This window comes from Poecile atricapillus, chromosome 8 (assembly GCF_030490865.1).
Source record: "Poecile atricapillus isolate bPoeAtr1 chromosome 8, bPoeAtr1.hap1, whole genome shotgun sequence".
Lineage (NCBI taxonomy): Eukaryota > Metazoa > Chordata > Aves > Passeriformes > Paridae > Poecile > Poecile atricapillus.
This window is the reverse complement of record NC_081256.1, coordinates 2,845,318-2,865,893: the sequence shown is the minus strand read 5'-3', so window position 1 is coordinate 2,865,893 and position 20,576 is coordinate 2,845,318. Positions and strand designations below refer to the sequence as shown.

Sequence of the window (20,576 nt, the reverse complement as noted above, 5' to 3'; positions counted from 1 at the left end):
TCTTGACCACTCCTTTATCTCCAGGCATGACTGAGTGGTACCTCAGACCCAAGGCAGGTTTGTCTGCCCCAGCCTTGGCTGGTTCTTTCCCCAGCAGTGTTTGTGTTGGGCATTTTGAGGTTCATTGAGCACTTTTAACTCATCCAGGCTCCTGAGGCAGCAGGGACATGAATCCTTGTGAGGATGCTTTGCCCTCTTTGGGCTGGGGTCCCCACTGAGGGTGCCCAAAATGCATCTGCAGCTCAGGCCCTGCAATCATCAACCTGCTGAGAGAACACAGCACCCAGAAAAGAAAGAACTGTGACCTGTGAATAGCAGGAAATCTTGGTGCCTGTATGAAAACCTTAAAATCAAGCTCTTCATTTTATCCATGAAGCCCTAGAGTGGCTGAATATCCACAGAGGAATTCAGTACAGAAATGAGTAGAAGTCATTTTTCTTGGTAGAATTTCCTTGCTTTAATCTTCTCTGGATAAAGTTGTAGCTTGGCAGAAGCCACATCTATTCTGGAGAAGTGTCCATGAAATCATTGGCAAAGTACATTTTAACCTGTTCTGTGCCTCCTCTCTTTATAACTGAGTTGATTCAATTCCCTAGTCTTAATTAGAATTAACTTGTTAAAATAATTTAATAATATACTCATAAAAATATTGAAATTTGCAGTCTGTGACCTGCTGCCTGTGAATATTAAAATTATTTAATTGACAAAAGTATTATCAGAAAGACAAATTACAGTGTTATTGGAAAAATAGATTTTGAAGTCAGTACAGCATTACAATGGAAGAGAAAATAACAGAACCAGTCCAGCCTAAATGAGCAGACCATATTCCCATTTTTACAGTGAGATTTTAAATAAACCAACAGCTTGTGAGTAGTCCATTAAATAGAAGTTCTCAAAGATTACTTTCAAATTATTAAAAAAAAAAAATAGATTATCCTCATAGGCAATTCTGAATTAAAAAGTGAAATAATAAACTGTGAAGTATTGATTCACTTCAAAATCACAGAAGTCACTAGCACAAGGGCTTGTTATGTTATTTGAGAACCTGGAGTAATTCCACAGATGTGTAAGCATGAATATATGTGCATGTGTATCTCAAAACCAGGAACCATCAGAGCTCAGGGGGATGTTAGATATTAGAATATTCTCCAATCTAGCAAACAAAACCATAATGATCCTGGATTTGTGGTTTATCAATTTCAATGGTTAAACAAAGGCTAAATTTCAATTTAAAAACTTGAACATTAACACACTAGTCCCTGCTGTAATTCAAAAAACTTGTAGTGGCTTAAAAAACTAAACTGTGAAATAATCTATCTACACAACACAATAAATCAGGATTTAATGGCATTTTGGCCTTAGTCTGTGTTCCAAGCTGCAGTTCATTTGAAAAAAAAATCAATTTCTAGCTGAATTAATTTGATTTTTATCAATAGCTGCTAAATTAAATTCAGATGAAGTATATATCTGGTGATTATGCTAATCTCTCCACACTGCTACATCCAGGTTATTCAAGTAAATGAAATGTAATCTGTAACTCGCAGAAAAAAACCAGTTTTGCTAACAATCTCATCTTCTGGGTTGTTGCTGAATTTAAAGGTTTTATTTTGCTCATTTACTGTTTATTTAGTCACTAAACACAGATCCTCAAATCCTTTTGGACCAAGAAGAACATCATTCATTTTCCAGTAATGAGCCAATAATTCCCCCAGTCTCACCAGCATCATCCAGCCAAGCAGGGTTAAAGCAAGTTCTCTTTTACTCTGTGCTCACACAGGGGAGAAAACATGATGAAAGATTTGATCCAACTTTTTTTTTTTATCAATGGATAATAAATAAATTTTTAGCAATGGACAATGAATTATCCAGTTTATTGGATTATTATTCTCTCTTGCATTCTGCTCTAGCCTTCTCTGGATAACATTGTACCAAGCTCCCAGCCTCCCTCCAGTCAGTTTCCTGAGGAATCAGGAAATAGATTACAAATATATATATATATTACAAATATTAGAACATCTGAGTGACTGTGTAATATCACAGCTTTTTAAAAACAAATGCAATTTCTTACTGCTTGCAACAATTTTGCTGTGTCCCAGCAGCCATCAGATGTAATGCACCCCTGGGCTTATGAGGATTAATAGCAATACTTCCAGGAGCTTCAACTAGCATAAAAGAATGGTTTGGAAATGGATATTGATATTTTGACTTCCATATACAGCCTTCTGAACAGCACCAGGATGATAAAGACACTTCTGACACTTTCCAGTGAATGTTTTTAATTAGGATTTTTGCTAACATTTCATGTGGTTCAATAGATTTGGAGGGCCCAGTTTTCTGAAAAAGACTCTTTTTTCAGAACTTTGTAGCTCCACTTTGTACTGGGGTTTGTTTGGTTTTTTTTTTTGTTGCTGGTTTGGGGTTTGTTTTTTGTTTGGTTGGTTTTTTGTTTTTTTTTTCTGGTTGGTTTGTTTTGTTTTGAAGGAACTTCAACTCAGCCTTCAATCTTGAACATGCAGAGTTCTACATCTGGGATTAATTAGGGACATTTTGTAACTCCCCACCTGATGGTTTGGGCAGGGAGTTCAGAGATTTTGCTCGAATTCAGTAAGATTTCTGTCCCAGCATTGTGGAGGAAGAGGGGCTAATCTGACACAGGTATTTTCCTGGTGAGAAATGCCTTGATGAATTGCTTTTAATCTGAAGAACTTTCTAATTATGCAAATTCAGAGCATTCTGTCAGCAAGTAGGTCTGAATCACACATCTTTGGTTTAACTCACACAGAAAAAGTGACAGCAACTTCAGCACCCTGTCATCCCCTTAAGAAAGCAATTATAGTAAAATATTACTGTCACAACTCCAAAGTGGATCAGGCAATGCCCAAGGAGCTTTTCACAGTGGGGTACAGCTCCATCCTACCACAAATGTCCTCTGGTGCAACTGCAGACAGCAATCAGTGTCCAAAAGGAAAGAATATCTTCATTTGATTATCATTTCTATGTTAGTTTGCCTGGAAATGAAATGTATCAAAGCAGGACAAATACTCAGTCCACTGGCTTATTTATTTATAGAACAAGCTCATGGTATGTTATCATACTTCATATCATACTTCATATCATACTTCATATCATACTTCTTCACTTTCTTTCAATTTCTGCCTGTTTTTTGTGGTTAGGGTCCCCCAGGGGTTGTTATTAATACTGAGCCTTGTCCCTTCTACTGGTCTAAAGCATCAGCACTGTTCAGAACGGCTCCATTTATTTCCTGCTTTATGATGATATAATTGTCAGCAAAAAGCAACCTTTGCAGGCTGTATTATGACCTGTTCCACGAGGATCTAAACCAACAAAGCCTGCCCTCACCTCCAGAATTGCTACACCCCTCCCCAGTCACCAAAACACCTTCAGCTCCCCTCTGTTACCATCTCACAAGAGTTGCTACCTGCAGGTCCTGCCCCACCCAGCAGCTCTGCTGAGGCTCCCCCACACCTGCACAGAGCAAGGGAAGGTTCCTGAGCTGCTCCTGCTCCCTCCTCCTCCTCAGCTGGCAGCACCCAGGGCCTCACCTCCACCTGCCTGCTGATCTCCCACAGCTTTCAGCAATCTGCAGCTGGGAGCTTTTTACCACTCCATCAAGTTGAGCAGGATGGTAAAAGGGCAGTCCCACAAGCTGTATTTCCTGGAAAGGCTGGCCAGAGCCAGCACCATTTAAAAGCCTTGCACATGGCTCTGTTTGGTCTCTGCTGTTGCTTTTGTTACTCAGCTTTCCACCTCAGTCACATCAGTGGCTCTCCAGGGGAGGACACTGTTCATTTTCTGTAGAAGTGCTGTAAGATATGAGCAATCATTCAGCTTCCAAAGAATGTTCTTGCTTTGCTTTTCTTCTGCATTCAGTCACTCAGCTGCCCTGAATGGAACAACATGAAAAACGTGGGGTGTTCTGAAAGTACAAATAAAAGAATCCACCACAAATGTTTGTATTGATTTCGGTTCAGAACAAAATTAAAAATGCCTGCCTGAAAATCCAGATGTATGGCCACTGAATATGGAGTCCAAGTGCATTTCCATTAAGAAAAATCCTGCTAGAAAAGCACGATGGAACAATTCAATTCTAAATACTCCAAGTACTTTGAATCTTCTTATAGAAGTCAATGCCAGTGGGCTTCCATTTCCACCAGAGACTCCCAGAGTAAAACAGCAGCCAAAGAATGTTTATTGGTTCATGTGTACACAAGTACATGCTGTTGTGATCAGCTTGATGATAGGTTTTAAGGGTTTAATTTGGAATTAATTTCCTAACAGCTCTTTCAAAATCATCCACTTGGTGGTACACATGAAAACACGTACAGACACCAACTGATTAACAGGATCAATGTTTCGTTTCTGGAACTTTGCATTATCAAGCCACTGATCACTCACCATTTCCCAACCTTATGCACATCAGCCACTACTGTACGTGGTTCCTTTGGTTTTTAAAATCTGTTAAGCATTTTAAAATCCCTAGGGAAAAAAGAAGTGGGTAGATCACACACAAGAAATCTTTAATTAGAAAAAAAGAAAAGTTGGGGCTCCGGAGTCACTTCTCTTTGTAGCAGCTGAAGATTTGTCTCAGAATTTATCCAGCAAAAAAGAATCTTCAAGCACTGTCATGAAGAGCTTTGTAATTTCTTTAAGAGCTTGTAATTGGGTGAAAGATAAGTAACACATGCCTTTTGCAGCAAGTTCAGAGGTTTACAGATGAGTAAATGAGCTTAAAAAGATCCATTCAGGATTTCCTTTAATCTATTGATAAAGTTGCTGCTTGAGTTTGTTGTCTAAATTGCACAAATATTTCTGAGTTATTTATTACAAAGAGTATTGGCTGTGAAATCTGGCCCTTATTCAGAGCTTGGGTATTTCACTCACTGCATTTCTCCTGTTACATTGCTGATACAGACAGCCCAAATGTGTTTCAACCCACAGCTCATTTATGATGAGGGGAAACCCTCAAAAATCGCTTTTTAACTTGTGAATGTCTGCTTCTCAACCAGATCAACCAGAGAGGAAATGTGCTTCCACAATTCCTTCTTTATAGTGAGATTTGCAGTCAGATTCCCAGTATTGCTTCGTTTGTAATCTTTGGAATTACCATTCATTCCCATTCAATTAGGCACAAGCTCTGAACAATGAGCTACCCTGGCTCAGGGTATCTAGGAGGCAGGTAAGAAGCTTAGTTAGTTACTTAGTTAATTAATAGCTAGTTAGTTAGTTAATATCTAGTTATTTAGTTAGTACCCTCGTTAGCTTGTAGGGACAGGGAGCATCTCCTCAGGATTTGTGCACCATCACATAAAGCACAGGCTCTGAACTCTCCTGTTAGAACCAAACAAGAACAGTTTTAATGTGGCTCTGATGTTCCTTTTAAGCAAATATGGAAATTAGAGGAACACCCAAAGCTCCATCTCAGCCACACTAATCCTGTGAAAGCAGTGACTCACTTAGTAATGGCTTTCCATAAATTAGGCAGCTAAAAATGGGTAGGATGCATGAAACCATTAACAGCTCCTGTAGTGTAAATTCTCTCACTGCATGTGAAGAAAACCATGGCAGTAAAAATAAGAGATGAAGGTGTCAGCACCCGTCATGGTTAGATATGCTGTTAATAATTCAAATCTTCCTCTCTTGGAGCGGATGGCTTCAGGATGAATCACTCCATTTCCTTTCTCAAATGAAAATTGAGGTTCTGTTGCTCACTAATTCCATGTGTTTTCTTCCCAAGTATGAAAAGAGAAGAAGTCAAGGTGGCCAGTGGCCCTGTGGACCTGCCTGCAGCAGCGCTGTGTGTGCTGTCACCCCCACCCTGCTGAAGTGACTGATGGAAAAGTGACAGCACCCAAAGGAAAAGCCACCCAGAGCTGGGTCCAACAGGAAGAGATGGAGGAGGATGGAGCATCTTTGGGAGTAGCTCTCCCTTTTACCAGCTGCTCTGGGCCTGGCAGGAGCAGAGTGTGCCAAAGGCTGCTTTGGACAAGTGCACTGTGGTAAAATAATTTTTTTTTACCAATGTATGTAATTTTTTTTTCCAATTAAATGTGGAAATTTAGGACCAGTGTCTAAACTTAGCTGCTGAACTAAGATTGTGTGGTTATACAAAAAGAAAAAAAAAAAACAACCCAAAAACACAACTGGAAAACCCCAAAGTGGTGCCAGACATAACAAAGTGGACAATTTTCTCATGGCACAGAAAGGACAATAACAGAACATCCTAGAAAAGGTGGGAACAGCATGGTCTCCTCCTGAGAGCTGCCAAAGGCCTCAGTGCTGTGACAGCTCTTGACACTGCCTCAGTCACACTGTGGCACCTGCCCAATTACTCACTTGCAATTCTGTTGGCATCCTCCTATCCAGAATCCTGAATATCAAATATTCAGCTCTTATATTCTCATTTCCAGAGTAATAACATTTCTAATCAAAACCATTTGTTCTATCAAACCCAGTCTTCCTGCATCTACTTCCCACAACTTCTTGGGTTTTGTTTATACTTCACCAAACTAAATAAGATCTTAAGAGAAAGAAGATAGCTGTGCTTTGCTATTAATAGCTGAATTTTTTGCACTCCTGTTGCTCCATTCCTTCTAGACCATGCAGCCACTGAGATCTATTCCTTTTATATCCTATATAATATCCTATTATTTATATTTTCTTGTCAGAGGGATACACGAGAGATTGCTCTTGCCGTTGCTCTTGCTTTAAAACGAGGGGAAACTGCTAGTTTAAAGTAAAACTGTCTACCCAAAAGTTTACAATTTTATCTTGAATTTAGTTAAATTATGTTTTCATTCAAAGTTGCCTGTGAGCTGGAAGCAACAAATGCTAGGTCTGTTCAGGTTTGTGGAGATGCATCTGGAGCCATGAACCAGGGGGTGAGCAGCAGCACCCATGGGTGGCTCTGTGGGGCTGAGGGTCCCCCAGGAGATCCAGTGCTCTGTGCCTCCTCCTTCAGGCACAAACCCCTGGGACTTCTGCTTGGTGGGAAGGGAAGGATGGGATAGAAATGGGAGAAGTGAGGTGCAGCTTCTGCTTGGCCACAGAAGCCCAGCAGAGCCTTGGACAAGGTCACTGGATCTCAGCTTCTGGAGGCATTTCAGAGGTTCCCAGTGATGTGGAGATCCTTGGGGCTCTGCCTCTGCTGCTCAGCTGCAGCTCCTGTTCCTCTGTGGCTGACACAGGAACACTGCAGGAGTGACCCAGGCCCACAGACTGCCCAGCAGTGCAGATGATCTTTGCTAACAATAACCTGAACAGAAGATTTTTATGGAGCTCTTTACCCATGAACGCCTCCTAGCTCACCTGATGGGGTTCTGCCTTTTTTCTGTGATGAATTCCATATATTTGTGAGCCTATAGGACCTGCTCAGCCTGTTAAAGTGACTTTTAGAGTTCCTAGAGTGACCCCAGTTCCCTGGCAGTGTGACAGGAGTTGTTTGCAGTGCAGGGTGCATTAGGCTGCAGTCCCCAGCACAGAGCTCTGCAATAGAGCAGCAGTTCAGGACTCCAAGGCTACCCTGACACCATGGAAGTGGAGACAGGAAAAAAGTCTCTATTTCCACTAATAACCCTTTAGCTACAACATATAATCTCAAGTACTGAGCCAGCCATCTAACTACCCTTTATCTCCAGCAAAAAAACCCTACTCCTTCCTATTCCTCTTTTATGTTTGAACTAACTATTTTCTCCAGGTGTTTTTTTACCTTGTCATAATCCATTACCTTCACATGCTTTGATCTTTCCATTGGGAATTTTTTTCTCCCTTCAAAGATCTTTTCTAGTCAGAAGATATTTTCCACAGGCTCTGTTCCATTCATATGTCACAACATGATGCTTTTCTTTCCCTGCTTTTTTTTTTTTTTTTTTTTTTTTTTTTTTAAATTTATGAACATTTAAGAAATCAAATTTCAGATTAGAACCAAGCCAGGCAAGTTTATTCCTGATGACACAAGATATGGCCTCTGATGAAAAATCCAAAGGACACACATTGTGTACACACTGCTGGAATAAATTCACTCCACAGAAGGTTTTGTGAGGCAAAATAGTTACAGGAGAGCAAAGATATTCAAAGGTCAGTCATAGATCAACAGTTGTTAATCTGAAGGAAAATAATCCATAAAATATATCCTACGTGGCTACATCTGCCTCAGTTTTCCAAGGAGATTTTAATTCTTCTTTGGTTCATCTGTCAATGTTTGTATTGTGTAAATCTGCAGTGCTGAGGTTACCAGTGCTGCAAGAATAAGTTTGCTTTACTCACATATACATTCCAGACTGGGGACAAGAAGCAAAGAGGAAGATGCCAGATGCATCCTCTTCTACCTGCTCTGGTATCACACAGCCCTTGATTTTCCTCTTCTGAGAACAGGGCCAGGTCAGTGGCCACCCACTGCCCTCCTGTGAAATAAACCCTCAATTTTTCTGGTGCTCTAGGCACAAATTTAAAATAATTGTTCTTGGTTTGTTGCCATTAAACTTGCTATGAATGATTCCTCCACATGGAGAGGGTGAGCACCAGCAGCACGTCCTGGGTAAAGCAAAATACTCCTGACAAGAAACAGATCCCCAAACTGGGACAAGAGACACCACAGTGGACTGGAGATGAGGCCCCAAAAACAAGATGTTGAACTCCAGCATTTAAATTTGTCAAGCAGCTTCTCCATTTGAGATATTCTGAACCACAAACAAAACAAATTTGCCATCCCAAAACAAGCACACACACAGGAAAAATACCAACCTCTCAGGGCTTTGTTTCTAAAGACAGAACAAAACACTGAATTGTCAAACAGAACATGCTTGAAATCATAATGCTCATATATAAAACAGCTCTTGCACAGCATCATGGAAACTTCTGAACTGAGCTTTCTTTATACAAATTTGCACAAAGCAACTGCCATTATAAACATTATAAACAGCAGCAATTTGAAAATAAAACATCTGCATGCTCCTGGGCAGAGGTGTTTGTTCCTGTGCTGAATATCTTCTCACCTAAAATCTCACACTTCTTGTGGAGTTATTAATATCTTCTCTCCTAATTCTTGTAAGCTCAATTTGTTTTTATGATCTCTGAGCTACACACCCATTTACCTGGACACGCCCAAGAGCAAGTTCTATGTAAAATCTATGTAAAAACAAATTCCATAGATATTTAGAAATACAAAATACACCAAAAGTAAAGTAAAGTAAAGCAAAGTAAAGTAAAGCAAAGTAAAGCAAAGTAAAGTAAAGTAAAGTAAAGTAAAGTAAAGTAAAGTAAAGTAAAGTAAAGTAAAGTAAAGTAAAGTAAAGTAAAGTAAAGCAAAGGTTTTAAGGCAAAGTAAAGGCCTCTCTAGAGGAACCCTGCTTTGGTTATGGCAATACCTATGAGGAGCTCCCAGTTCCAAACAAGCCCCCACTTCTTGGGCACTGGTTTAATAATTGAAGATAACCAAACAAAGTCCTTCAGTGTTTTTTTTTTTCCTCTTCCCTTTGTTGCACTTTGCAGACAGAAGGCCAGAGACAGCAGGAATCTCATTTTCTGTTCAGGTGAGTGATGCCTGATGTCACAGTGCCTTGGACATCCCAGTCAGTCTGTCCTGTGTTCTCCTCCCTCAGGCTCTCTGAGCTGCAGGAAAAGGGAAGCAGCAGCAATCTCTTCTATCCCCAGAGCCCCTGACCCAGCCCTGCTGCAGGTGGGCAGCAGCAAAGGCAAAGGAATTGCCCAGGTAAAGCTCCTGCATGCAGAGATTGATCTTGGCAGAACAGAAAATGCAAAGGCTTTTCAGAAATTCTAAAGTTCTGTGAGAAAGAGTCAAGGCCCTTACCTCAATTCCTCACATATTCTAAATAAAATTTCTCCTGACCCCAGCCCACATTCAGTCTGTTCTGTTACAAAAGAATGAGCAGAGTTTGCCTAGTTTATTCTCTCAAAGAGACAGCCAAGAAGAATAAATGCAGATTATTCTGCTTTGACCAAATTAAAGAAAAGCTGCTCAGAGCAGAGGGATTCCCTTTGTTTAGCTGACAAGACAAAGGAATTACTGCAATCCTGCCTCCTGTCACCACTGACAGGCTGTTGGATGTGTTTCTGTTGCTGTTCCTTCGTCATTTACATGCAAAATCCCATCAGCATCCTGCACAATCAGCTTCAAAGCAAAACAAAGACAACAGAAATAAATGTAAGCCATTGAGAAAAATCCTTTCCACTAGAGTTTTACAAATGGTTACATGTACCCAAACAGTGAAGCACAAACACTCTGCTCCACTTTGAGGAAACAGCTGCCTTTGCTGTAAATAGACAAGAAGTACTAGAACAGACCCAGAGACAAGCACCAGCACCAAAATACCAAAAAAAAAAAAAAAGTGAAATTTTAAATTAAATTAACATTTAGCTAGTCACTGTTTAGGTTTTGTTAAATGTTTAATATTTTGCAACATTTGGGGATTTTTCACGTTCACTCAGCAAATTAAATAATGTTTAATTCATTGGGAGTTACCTTCTGAACTACTCTTTGCTACCTTTTTTTAATGTTTCCCTTCCCATTATGCAGCACCTCAAAGTGAAAGCACCTTGTACGGGACGATTCCTACACAACAAATACTCAGCCCAAATATTCAGTGCTTGACTCTAATTGTTATGTTTTACTCCAAGTGCTTCTTTCTGCAGGGCAGCTTTCCCCATCCAGGCTGCCCATGGAACGGGAAGGGCTGGGATGGGCACACCAGGACTGGACAGGTTTTATTGCCAAAGCTGTGCTGCTGAAGGAGCTCTGCAGCAAACAGCAACAAGTAAAACACCAACTTAACTGGCTTTGCCAGGTGGGGGTTAAACAAGAAAAGCTCCTGTCAGCTGTGATTTCTGTTAGGAGATGGTTCCACTGCTGAGACATCTCAGTCTGCACACAAAGCTTAATCAAATCTGCTCATTCCTCCCTAGAGCCCAGTGCATTAAACTGATTGGCACTGCAAACATGCTGATAGCCAGGTCTTTGCTTTGACACTGCTGCTGCTGCTGCAGCCATGCAGCAGCCCCAGGGATGATGAAATGCAAGAGACCACATCGCTTTCATGTGCGTGAGGCAATGGAGACTGACATGGAAAATGTGATTCCTCTCAAGATCTGTGTGGGGCAGATTCTGCCTTTCCATTCCCTCCCCCCATCTCCCTAAAATGTTCAGTGCAAGGAAAGAAGCATCAAGGTGTTAAGTGACTTGAAGTATTTTTGTATTTGTATCATCTAGTAAACAAATTGCTGAAAAATGTCATTGTGTGATCTTCACACGTGTGTGGGAGACGGTGCCTCAGCTGCCAGGGAATGACTGTACAGCTCCCTGCTGGAAAGAAGAAGTCAAACATTTCACAAGCAGACTTTTATAGCCTGGTGGGATCTCTGCTGATCACTTGGGATATCCAGGCTGTCAGTGGAAGATATCTGCTGATTCATCCTGGCAGTCCCCACTCCCCAGTGAGCCGTCCCCAGATGCCAATCTGCAGAAAAGCTCCAGCCACAGCTCAGTGAATGCTGCCTTCAGATCCCCGGGGGAACCAGAGGGACAGGAGTCACCATCTGAGGGGCAGGAAACAACCCAACACCCAGAGCCTCCGGGAAGGGCTGTTCTGCCTCTCTTGGGGTGTTTTTGCTGCTATTGATTAAAGCTCTTTGTTCCCTTTCCCCACCTGAGCTGCCGGGTGCTGGGGGCAGGTGCTGGCTCTGCTGGAAGCAGACCCTGCTGGAGATGTGTGAAGGGAAGAGGAGGAACCATTCTCTGTCAGAGCTGCACTTCAGAAATCTTTCCCACAAACCAGCCTGAAAGAGCGACTGGGAGAGGGGATGAGAGTTTTGTCTCTTTTGTGTTGCTCAGGGTCAGTGGCAGCAATAAGGAGTGGAAAGGCTTAGAACCCCCCTCTAAACTCCAAAATAATGTCCAGAGCACTAAGCCATGCATTATTCTGTGCCAGCAGCTGCTGGGGGCCAGCAGAGCAGGTTTCTGCTCTCCAGCAGCAGTGCCCTTGGCCTTCCTGCAGCACACTGCAATTAAAGCCCTGCTCAGGGCCAGTCACCAGCACCATAAAGAGGAGCTATTTTTGTGTGTGAATTCAAATGCACAAATGCAATTTCTGACCATTAACCTCCTGAAGCAGATAACAAGTGGGTTTAGGGATAATCAATGATTTTTACAGCTCCTAGGAAAGCTTTATCAGGATGCTTATTTCTAAAATGCTGACACATCCCATGATCCAGGACCTCAGTGTCTTTTTAGCAAGGAGTACATGAGAGCACCCTCAGCTCCCAGAGCCAGCACTCCTGAGTTTCTGGGTGTGCAGGGGAGATGCTGAGAAGCCCAGGCAGCCAATTCCCAAGAGCTTTCCTTCATGGATGCACACTGGTTCTTACCTAGGCTCCCTGCCGCTGCAGAGCTGAGGACTTTGGGTGGATTGCTTGCTGCGAAGCTTCAGAGATTGATGCCAGCAAGAAATTCAGTTTGCATGGGAAACTCACTGCTCTCCTCTCCTCCAGAGGTACACAGAATCCAGTGTGAGGAAGGAGATCTGGAGGGGCAGGGAAGGTGCTGGGCTAGGGACCCACCCAGCTTCTGATAATGCCTTAGGATTTTATCTTTTCTGTTTTTCAGATCCTGTAGTGCATTAGTGCATAACTCTGAGCTCCACACAGAGTGTTAGTGAGCTCTCTTCACACTTTGGACAGGCAGAAAAACCCTTCCAGACCTGAGAGCCAAGGACACCCCACAGCCTCAGGCCCTGAAAGAATAAACAAAAGTGAATTGGGGGAACAAACTGGGGGTAAATGACTTCATCAGCTGAAGCTGGAATTGGAGCATCAACCCCTGAGATGGAAATGGACCAAACTTGTAATTGTCTGAGAAATTTGTGATCATCTTCCAGCTTGGCTGCAGCCTCTGGGAGGTTTCTGACTGCCCAAGGTGTGCCTGGTGAAGGCCTTCAATAAATCCCCACTTTATTCTCTTAACTCTGTCCAGCCCCTGCTCTGGGGATCCACCCCAAGGCATCACCTCCTGCCTCAGCCAGCACTCCTTGCCTGCTGTGAGCGATTCCCCACCTCTGCTGCATGTGGCAGGGGGATTTCCTTCTCCTCTGGGATGGACCTGAACTCTCCCACTTGGTATAAACACAAATGGTTTTATGCAATTGATCACTCTGCTCTACTGAGGCAGCATTTCCAGGGGAACAGCACTTCCCAAGTTTCCAGACTCTCAAGGTCCTGTGAGACACGCTGGAGAGAGCTGGGAGCTGACACCAGGCTGGAGAAGACTGCATTGAAGATGAAAAATGAGAAAGCTCACTTGCAGAGAATCTGGGTTTTGTTCTCTGTGGGAAGAACATGAACTTTTGCATTCAATCCAAATTTAATAATGCATTCCAGTGATCTACATTCTTCCAAGCTCCTACATTCCCTCCCTGCCTGAATACCATATGTTTTCCCATTCTAGCAGAGGTATTTCTGTGGCATCCACTGCCAATGGGTGGGAAGTCAAAGTTATCACGGATGAAACGTCAAGATCTTGAATGTTTGGGAAACAGGGGAATGTTAGTTTAATTAACTCCAATATATTCCATTTTGACTGACCTTTTCAAACAGAATCAGAGAAGCACTGAGGTTGGAAGTAACCTCTGGAGATCATCTAGTGCAAGCATCTGCTCCAAGCAGAGCCCATTAGATGGGCTTGCCCAGGACACCATCCAGTCAGATCTTTTATTATCTCCCAAAATGATTTTCAAAACATCTCTCCTAAACACAAGCACTGCAGCCCTTCAAGAAGTTAATTCAAACCAAATTTTGTAACTTCATTTCCTAGAATTCAAAGAAGTCTTCTGATAATTTTGTAACATGTTTTCCAGAATAGGAAATAAGAAAAACACTTTTGCTACAATGACTGCATTTTTAATACTGTTTGCTTTTCAAATTCCAATTACCAATTAAAAATTTAAAACTTCAATATAGAAATTCCCATCTGGGTCTTGTGCAAGCATCTTAAAAGAAAACCAGCATCTATCCAGTACCAAGCACTAAGAAGAGTTAATACAACACTCATCACTGGGTGTTTCTTCTCCTCAGCTCTTCTCCAGATCACAAATGGAGTTTTAGAAACTCTTTGGACACTTTTTTGCCTACTCAGACTCCAGCACACAGAAACCACTGTGTGAGACAGGACCTGGGGTGTTCCCACCACCCAGCAGCTCTGGCTCTGGCTCCAGCTGCTTGCAAAGGCAATTCTGTGTGGTTTTGACAGGTTTCAAAGTAATGAAACCTCCAGTGAAGGGCACAGCACAGACCCCTCACAAACCCAAACTTTCAGCTCTCTGCTGCTTCCAAATACACAGTGACCAGATATTGGAAACCATTACAATACATCTACTGCTTTACACTTAAACTGCACTGCAATAGATGAGAATGTACTAAAAAAACCAAACAACAAAACCAAACCAAACAGAAAAACACCAAAAACCCCTAAACAAAACACAACTCCTGAAACATTATGGGGTTTATCTTCTAAAAGGTGACCACAGGAGAATCTCTACTTTCCAGAAGAGTTCTCTTTTCATGCTGTCATACTGAGTCCAGGTGTAAGTTAAAACACCTGATAAATTACATTTTTCTCTCGTTTGTTCCCAAATATACTTTTCTTTTTCTCATTAAATTTTTCATCTGCAAGGAACAAGGAACTGGATCACATAATTCAGATCATTTGGTCAGAAACTTCCATTCTAATTATATCACCCAGTACAGAAGCAGCAATATAACTGCAACCAACAAAACACTTGCAAAGGTACAGACAGCTCTGTTTCAATGAGTTCCTTACTAATTTCCACTGAAAAAACATCAGGTTTTCATAGCTGAGCAGTTAAAAAAACCCCACCTTGCAATAATTTGATGGTTCTTCAGTGAATAATGGAAAAGGGTTTAGAGTGCTCAACCACAGACACCGGGATAAAAAGGGAATTGCATCATTAAAGAAACCCAGGCCAGTTAATTGCAGGTAATGGCTATGAATAATGACAGCAGGGAGTGCTGAATGACGTAGGAGAGAGAAAATTCTATCTCTGAGTTGTAATTGCTCAAAACAAACAGTTTGGTCAATCTGAACTGATTCCTGACTGCTGCTCCTGCTGGAACTGCAAAGGTTTGGTTAAGGCTGTCAGGGAGCAGCTCCCATGGGTTCTGCATCTCACAGATGCTGCCAGAGGAGCATCTTGGTTTTCAGTATTTCTGATTTCTTTGTCTGGTAATGAATGACTCGAGTGCACAGAGCTGATAATTTGTTGGAGTGGTCACTGTCTCTTTTTTCCTGCCTTCCACCCCTTTTCCCCTGGACGTGGCTGCTTGGTAGAAAGCCCAGGAGCAGTCAAGGAGAGGGAGAACATTGAATCCATTTCTGTCCTCCCCACCCAGGAACATTCTGCACACACGTGCTCACAAACATGGCTTTGCCTGGTGCCCTACAGCCTGATCACTGATTCCTCAGGAAAACATTAATTATGGAAATAGCTCCTAAAAAAGGAGAGGTGTTCCTCTGCCAGACCAATTCATCTTCTGCTGCAGCCACTCTCAGTGGCCTGTGAGTCACTCCACAGCTGGAACTTCCTGTGAAAAACGCCTGCAAGTCAAGGGGAACAAGTTATGGCTGATGCACAGGAGAATGAATGAGGGCCAAGTCATAAGGAAAGGGACCACCAAAGCACAAAGTGTATTTGGGTTTCATCTACTTCATGTTAGCCTGTTTGGAAGAATGTTCATTAGGACACAATCCTTGCCTGTACTTGTCACATATCATTCCCAGTAGCTCTGTTCCTGAGATTACTTTCTTAGCTGAGGCCCTCAAGATATCACCCAGTTTGATCTCCACACTTTCAAACACTCACCCCCAAAAGATTCACGACCTTCACTTCAAATGGCAAGTTGAATGTGTCAGGAATAACCCTTCATGTGAGCTGGAAGCATTTATTCCTACATGAAGGTGACCTGTGTCTGCATGATGCCACAAGACAGCAAGTGGAGGGAAGCAAACAGTGATCAAAACACAAGGATCCCTCTGGTGCTGTCTCCAGACAGCAGATCAAGCAGCAGCTCCTAATCCTAACACCCTTCAAGGCTCTTACAAAGAGCTGTGAGCCTCAGAACCAGCACACGAGTCAGGACAGGGCTGTGCTGAAAATGGGGAGCTTTCCACTTCTCAACATCCCCTTCTCTTGTAGCCAGCCCTGCTGCTCCAGTGCAGCCCTTAAACGAGAAGAGCAGCCCACTCCTCCACAGCCAGGGTTGTGTGAGCTGGTCTCAAGCCACCAGTCCCTCTGCCAGGCTGCAGGGGGAGGGAGAATGCCAAAAAATGTCACTGCTGCCCTTGGCTTGTCCTGGTCTGAGGCAGCTGGCCACCAGTAAACCCCCAAACCCCGGGGACTGCAGGGGTTTACAGAGCTCTTGTGGAACACATTCCCAAGGGAAGCCAGGCACAGCATGGAGCAGCTGCACCTCTCAGAACATGTTTCCCTCCAGTTCACACTCCTTGGACTTTCCTGGGACATGCTGTAGGCACTTCTGTGAGACCCTGAACTCCCTGAAAGCCGTGGATCAGGACTGTGAAGAGGATTATGCTGAATTGTTTGTCTCTGCTGATCAGTGCAAGAGAAGGGCAGGGAGATTTTGACAAGTTTTATAAAATTATGCCCACAAAAGCAGGGCTGAGTACTGCTCTACAAACAACAGGAGACAATAGCCACAACATTCTTCTCATTCAGAGAAACTGAATAGACATTTGGCCAGAACAGACTCACTGCTACTGCTGGGACCATTTTAATCCCACCCATGCCCTCCTTGCTGCTCTAAACCAGGCAGAAAGGTGTTTTTTTAGGAAGCTCTAACTGCTACCCTAGGAATGAGATGCAGTTTTGCCCCGGGGGGAGCCAGGTGCTTTGCTGCTTGTCTCACAGGAGTTGTCCCCTGCAAGGGAGCCCATTTGTCCTGGGTTAATGCAATCAGAGGCACCCTGCTGTCTGGTCAGTGACCTGGCTGAAACAGCAGATGACACCCTGCCTTGAGCTGCTATCACCCACTGACTTGTGACCACTGGAAACAAAACACATCCATAAATTCACCTGCTGCTGTTGGCCTCTTTTCCAGCAAGGAACAAAGCCCAGAAGCACCTCAACTTTGAGCATCACTTTGTCCTTTGCTGCTTCTCACATCTCCTCCAAACGAGTCTGTGTGCTCTTCCTCTCACCTGGAACAATTTTCCCAGCTGTACTGGCAGGTCTAACCTTTCTCTGCTCTTGCTTTAAATTCCTTTCATGTCCTTCTCCTTTCACTCAACCTTTTGATGTTACAGCTTCCTCTCCTCTGCCTGGTTAAAGGTGAAAGTTGTCTGTTTCCTGAATGGATCTCACCTGGGTTGTGCTCACCCTGACAGGCCACGGGGACAGATTTCCACCTGATGTGAATCACACAGCTCTGCTGGGGTCACACACAACCATGGATCACACAACACACAGCAAATAAGGAGCACTGCTCTTTGGTTTCCAGTACAAGAGTGAGATCAGGCAGAACCTGCTCCCTGCCAGCTCCAAACCAACAGGAAGCTGCTTCCACATGGAATGGTCCTGCTGCAGAGCTCCTCACCCCAAACTGAGCAGCTGGACACCTCACTGAGAGAACAAAACCCACCAGGAGTCATGAAACACAAAGAGCTCTCCCCAGGTTCACACACTCCCAGGTTCACACATTCCCAGGTTCACACACTCCCAGGTTCACACACTCCCAGGTTCACACACTCCCAGGTTCACACACTCCCCAGGTTCACACATTCCCAGGCTCACACACTCCCCAGGTTCACACACTCCCAGGTTCACACACTCCCCAGGTTCACACTCCCCAGGTTCACACACTCCCCAGGTTCACACATTCCCAGGTTCACACACTCCCAGGTTCACACACTCCCCAGGTTCACACATTCCCAGGTTCACACACTCCCAGGTTCACACATTCCCAGGTTCACACACTCCCAGGTTCATACACTCCCAGGTTCACACATTCCCAGGTTCACACACTCCCCAGGTTCACACACTCCCCAGGTTCACACATTCCCAGGTTCACACATTCCCAGGTTCATACACTCCCAGGTTCATACACTCCCCAGGTTCACACACTCCCCAGGTTCACACACTCCCAGGTTCACACATTCCCAGGTTCACACACTCCCAGGTTCATACACTCCCAGGTTCACACATTCCCAGGTTCACACACTCCCAGGTTCACACATTCCCAGGTTCACACACTCCCCAGGTTCACACACTCCCAGGTTCACACACTCCCAGGTTCACACACTCCCAGGTTCACACACTCCCCAGGCATTTCCCTTTTCCTAAGCTGGAAACTGGGAAAGCATTCTGGGAATCCTTGGCACAGCCAGGCACCCCTTCCTGAGCAAAGCCTGCAGCTGCTGCAGAGGACAGGGCACTGTGCAGGGTGGGGCTGGCACCTGGCCCAGGGCAGCAGATCTTTATCCCAGCAGTGAAGTCACAGCTCTGTGTCAGTGCAGGTCTGCACAGGCACAGGAGGAGCCCAAAGCTGCCACGGGTGGAACAGAGGAGCAGGGATCTGCAGAGGGTTTGGTGCTCACCAGAAGCTGCTGTGAGGCAGTGGCTAATCCCCACTCACCTCTGCTGCTCATCAGTAACTCAGCAGTCACTGGGACATGACATTTGGAGGGATGTTCAAAGGAAAGGTTTCATTGCAATATCTGGCAGTGAAGCAGAAGCCAGCTGACTCTGCCAATGACAAGCTGCTTGTTTGTCTTGGTCTTCTTTCAATTATCAAACTGAAAGTCCATTTGGCCAAATTAGATAAAAACTGCTTTCCCGTTTTCCTCTATTTTTTTGTCAGAAGTCTGATGTAAAGCCCCTACAGAAGAAGCATGAGAAAGTTATATCAGTATCACCCTTTCTACTTCATTTACCGATGCTGTCATGAAAACCAACGTACACCAAGACAGAAACACACACAGGTTATGTTAAACATTATCTGATTATTGCTTAGTGTCAGAAAAGCTCAGATTGTATAAAAGTGCAGCAGCAAACTCATCTATTAATCATTGAAGAACAGCTCACATACAAATAAAAGTGTTTGATGTCATCATCTGGCTCAGTAGAAACACAGCTAGGCAACAGGAGCCTACAATGAACTGGCTTTAACTGGCAGACTTTGCTGTTTGCAAGGGGAATCTTCTATTGGAAAGAGGGTTTTTTGACTCCCAAGACACTCCTTGCTTTGGAAAACATTTTGGACAACACAAACAAAAGCTTCTTGTCTGAGATATTATACAGGAAACAGCATTAAAGACAAAGGCTAACATTTCAGAATATGTGATTGTAGACTCTATTTTGAGAATGCCTCCTGAAGAACAGTTGGTTATTGGAAATATTTTTGGAGTAATTTAATCATAGATTTCCAAGACAGTCTGCATTCCTCGTGTTCTCTGAATCAACCAAGCTCCAGTTCTTACAAGATCACCCAGTACCAGCACAAATGACTCTTTGTTTGTTTGAGACATCTTCTTGGGCTCTCCCTTAAGGGTCACTGGGAATGAGCAATGACTTGGGGAAACAGTAAAATGATGCATTCAGCTGCCTGAATCCTTTTGTGAATGAATGTGTCTGATCAATTCCCATTTACCCCAGCACACTCCTGCTTTCCGAATGGACTTTGGGGGTTTCATCACTGCCTGGCAGAGAATGTTAATGCTCCACGTGAAAACTTGGAACAGGTATTTGAGAGATGGGAACAAGAAGGAGCAGATGGTATCAAGCACTGCTGACAGGAAGCCATTGGCAGTGGAGAAGGTGAGGCTGGACTGATCAGACAGGCAGGTTTGAGAGAGCATTTCATGAAGCACTGACAACAAGCAGGACCCGCTGGCTGTGGAGCAGCAGCGCTCAGTGACTCATGCGATTGAACAGCCCTGACTCGAACCTGTTGAGGATCTTGGCCCAGCCTTCCCTTTTCAGCACGAATCCGACTCGAAACGTGTCAGAAACCCCCTGGGCTGCCGGATAAACACCGAGAGAGCCCATCCGTGCTCTCGGGTGCCCGGCAGCGGCAGCAGCTCCGGCGGGCGGTGCTGCCCGAGTCCCCCGCCCTGGGAGCCCTGTCCCTGCCCTGGGAGCCCTGTCCATCCCCTGGGAGCCCTGTCCATCCCCTGGGAGCCCTGTCCATCCCCTGGGAGCCTTGTCCCTGCCCTGGGAGCCCTGTCCCTGCCCTGGGAGCCCTGTCCATCCCCTGGGAGCCCTGTCCCTGCCCTGGGAGCCTTGTCCATCTCCTGGGAGCACTGTCCCTGCCCTGGGAGCCCTGTCCCTGCCCTGGGAGCCCTGTCCATCCCCTGGGAGCCCTGTCCCTGCCCTGGGAGCCTTGTCCATCCCCTGGGAGCCCTGTCCCTGCCCTGGGAGCCTTGTCCATCTCCTGGGAGCACTGTCCCTGCCCTGGGAGCCCTGTCCCTGCCCTGGGAGCCCTGTCCATCCCTTGGGAGCCCTGTCCATCCCCTGGGACCA

The 20,576-nt window shown here is 44.3% G+C and overlaps 1 protein-coding gene across 2 annotated transcripts in view; it reads right to left on the bottom strand.

The window, feature by feature from the left end:
* LOC131581603 (vesicle-associated membrane protein 2-like) overlaps window positions 1–20,576 on the bottom strand; it is a 42,525-nt gene that overhangs the window by 21,650 nt on the left and 299 nt on the right. The window lies entirely within an intron of this gene.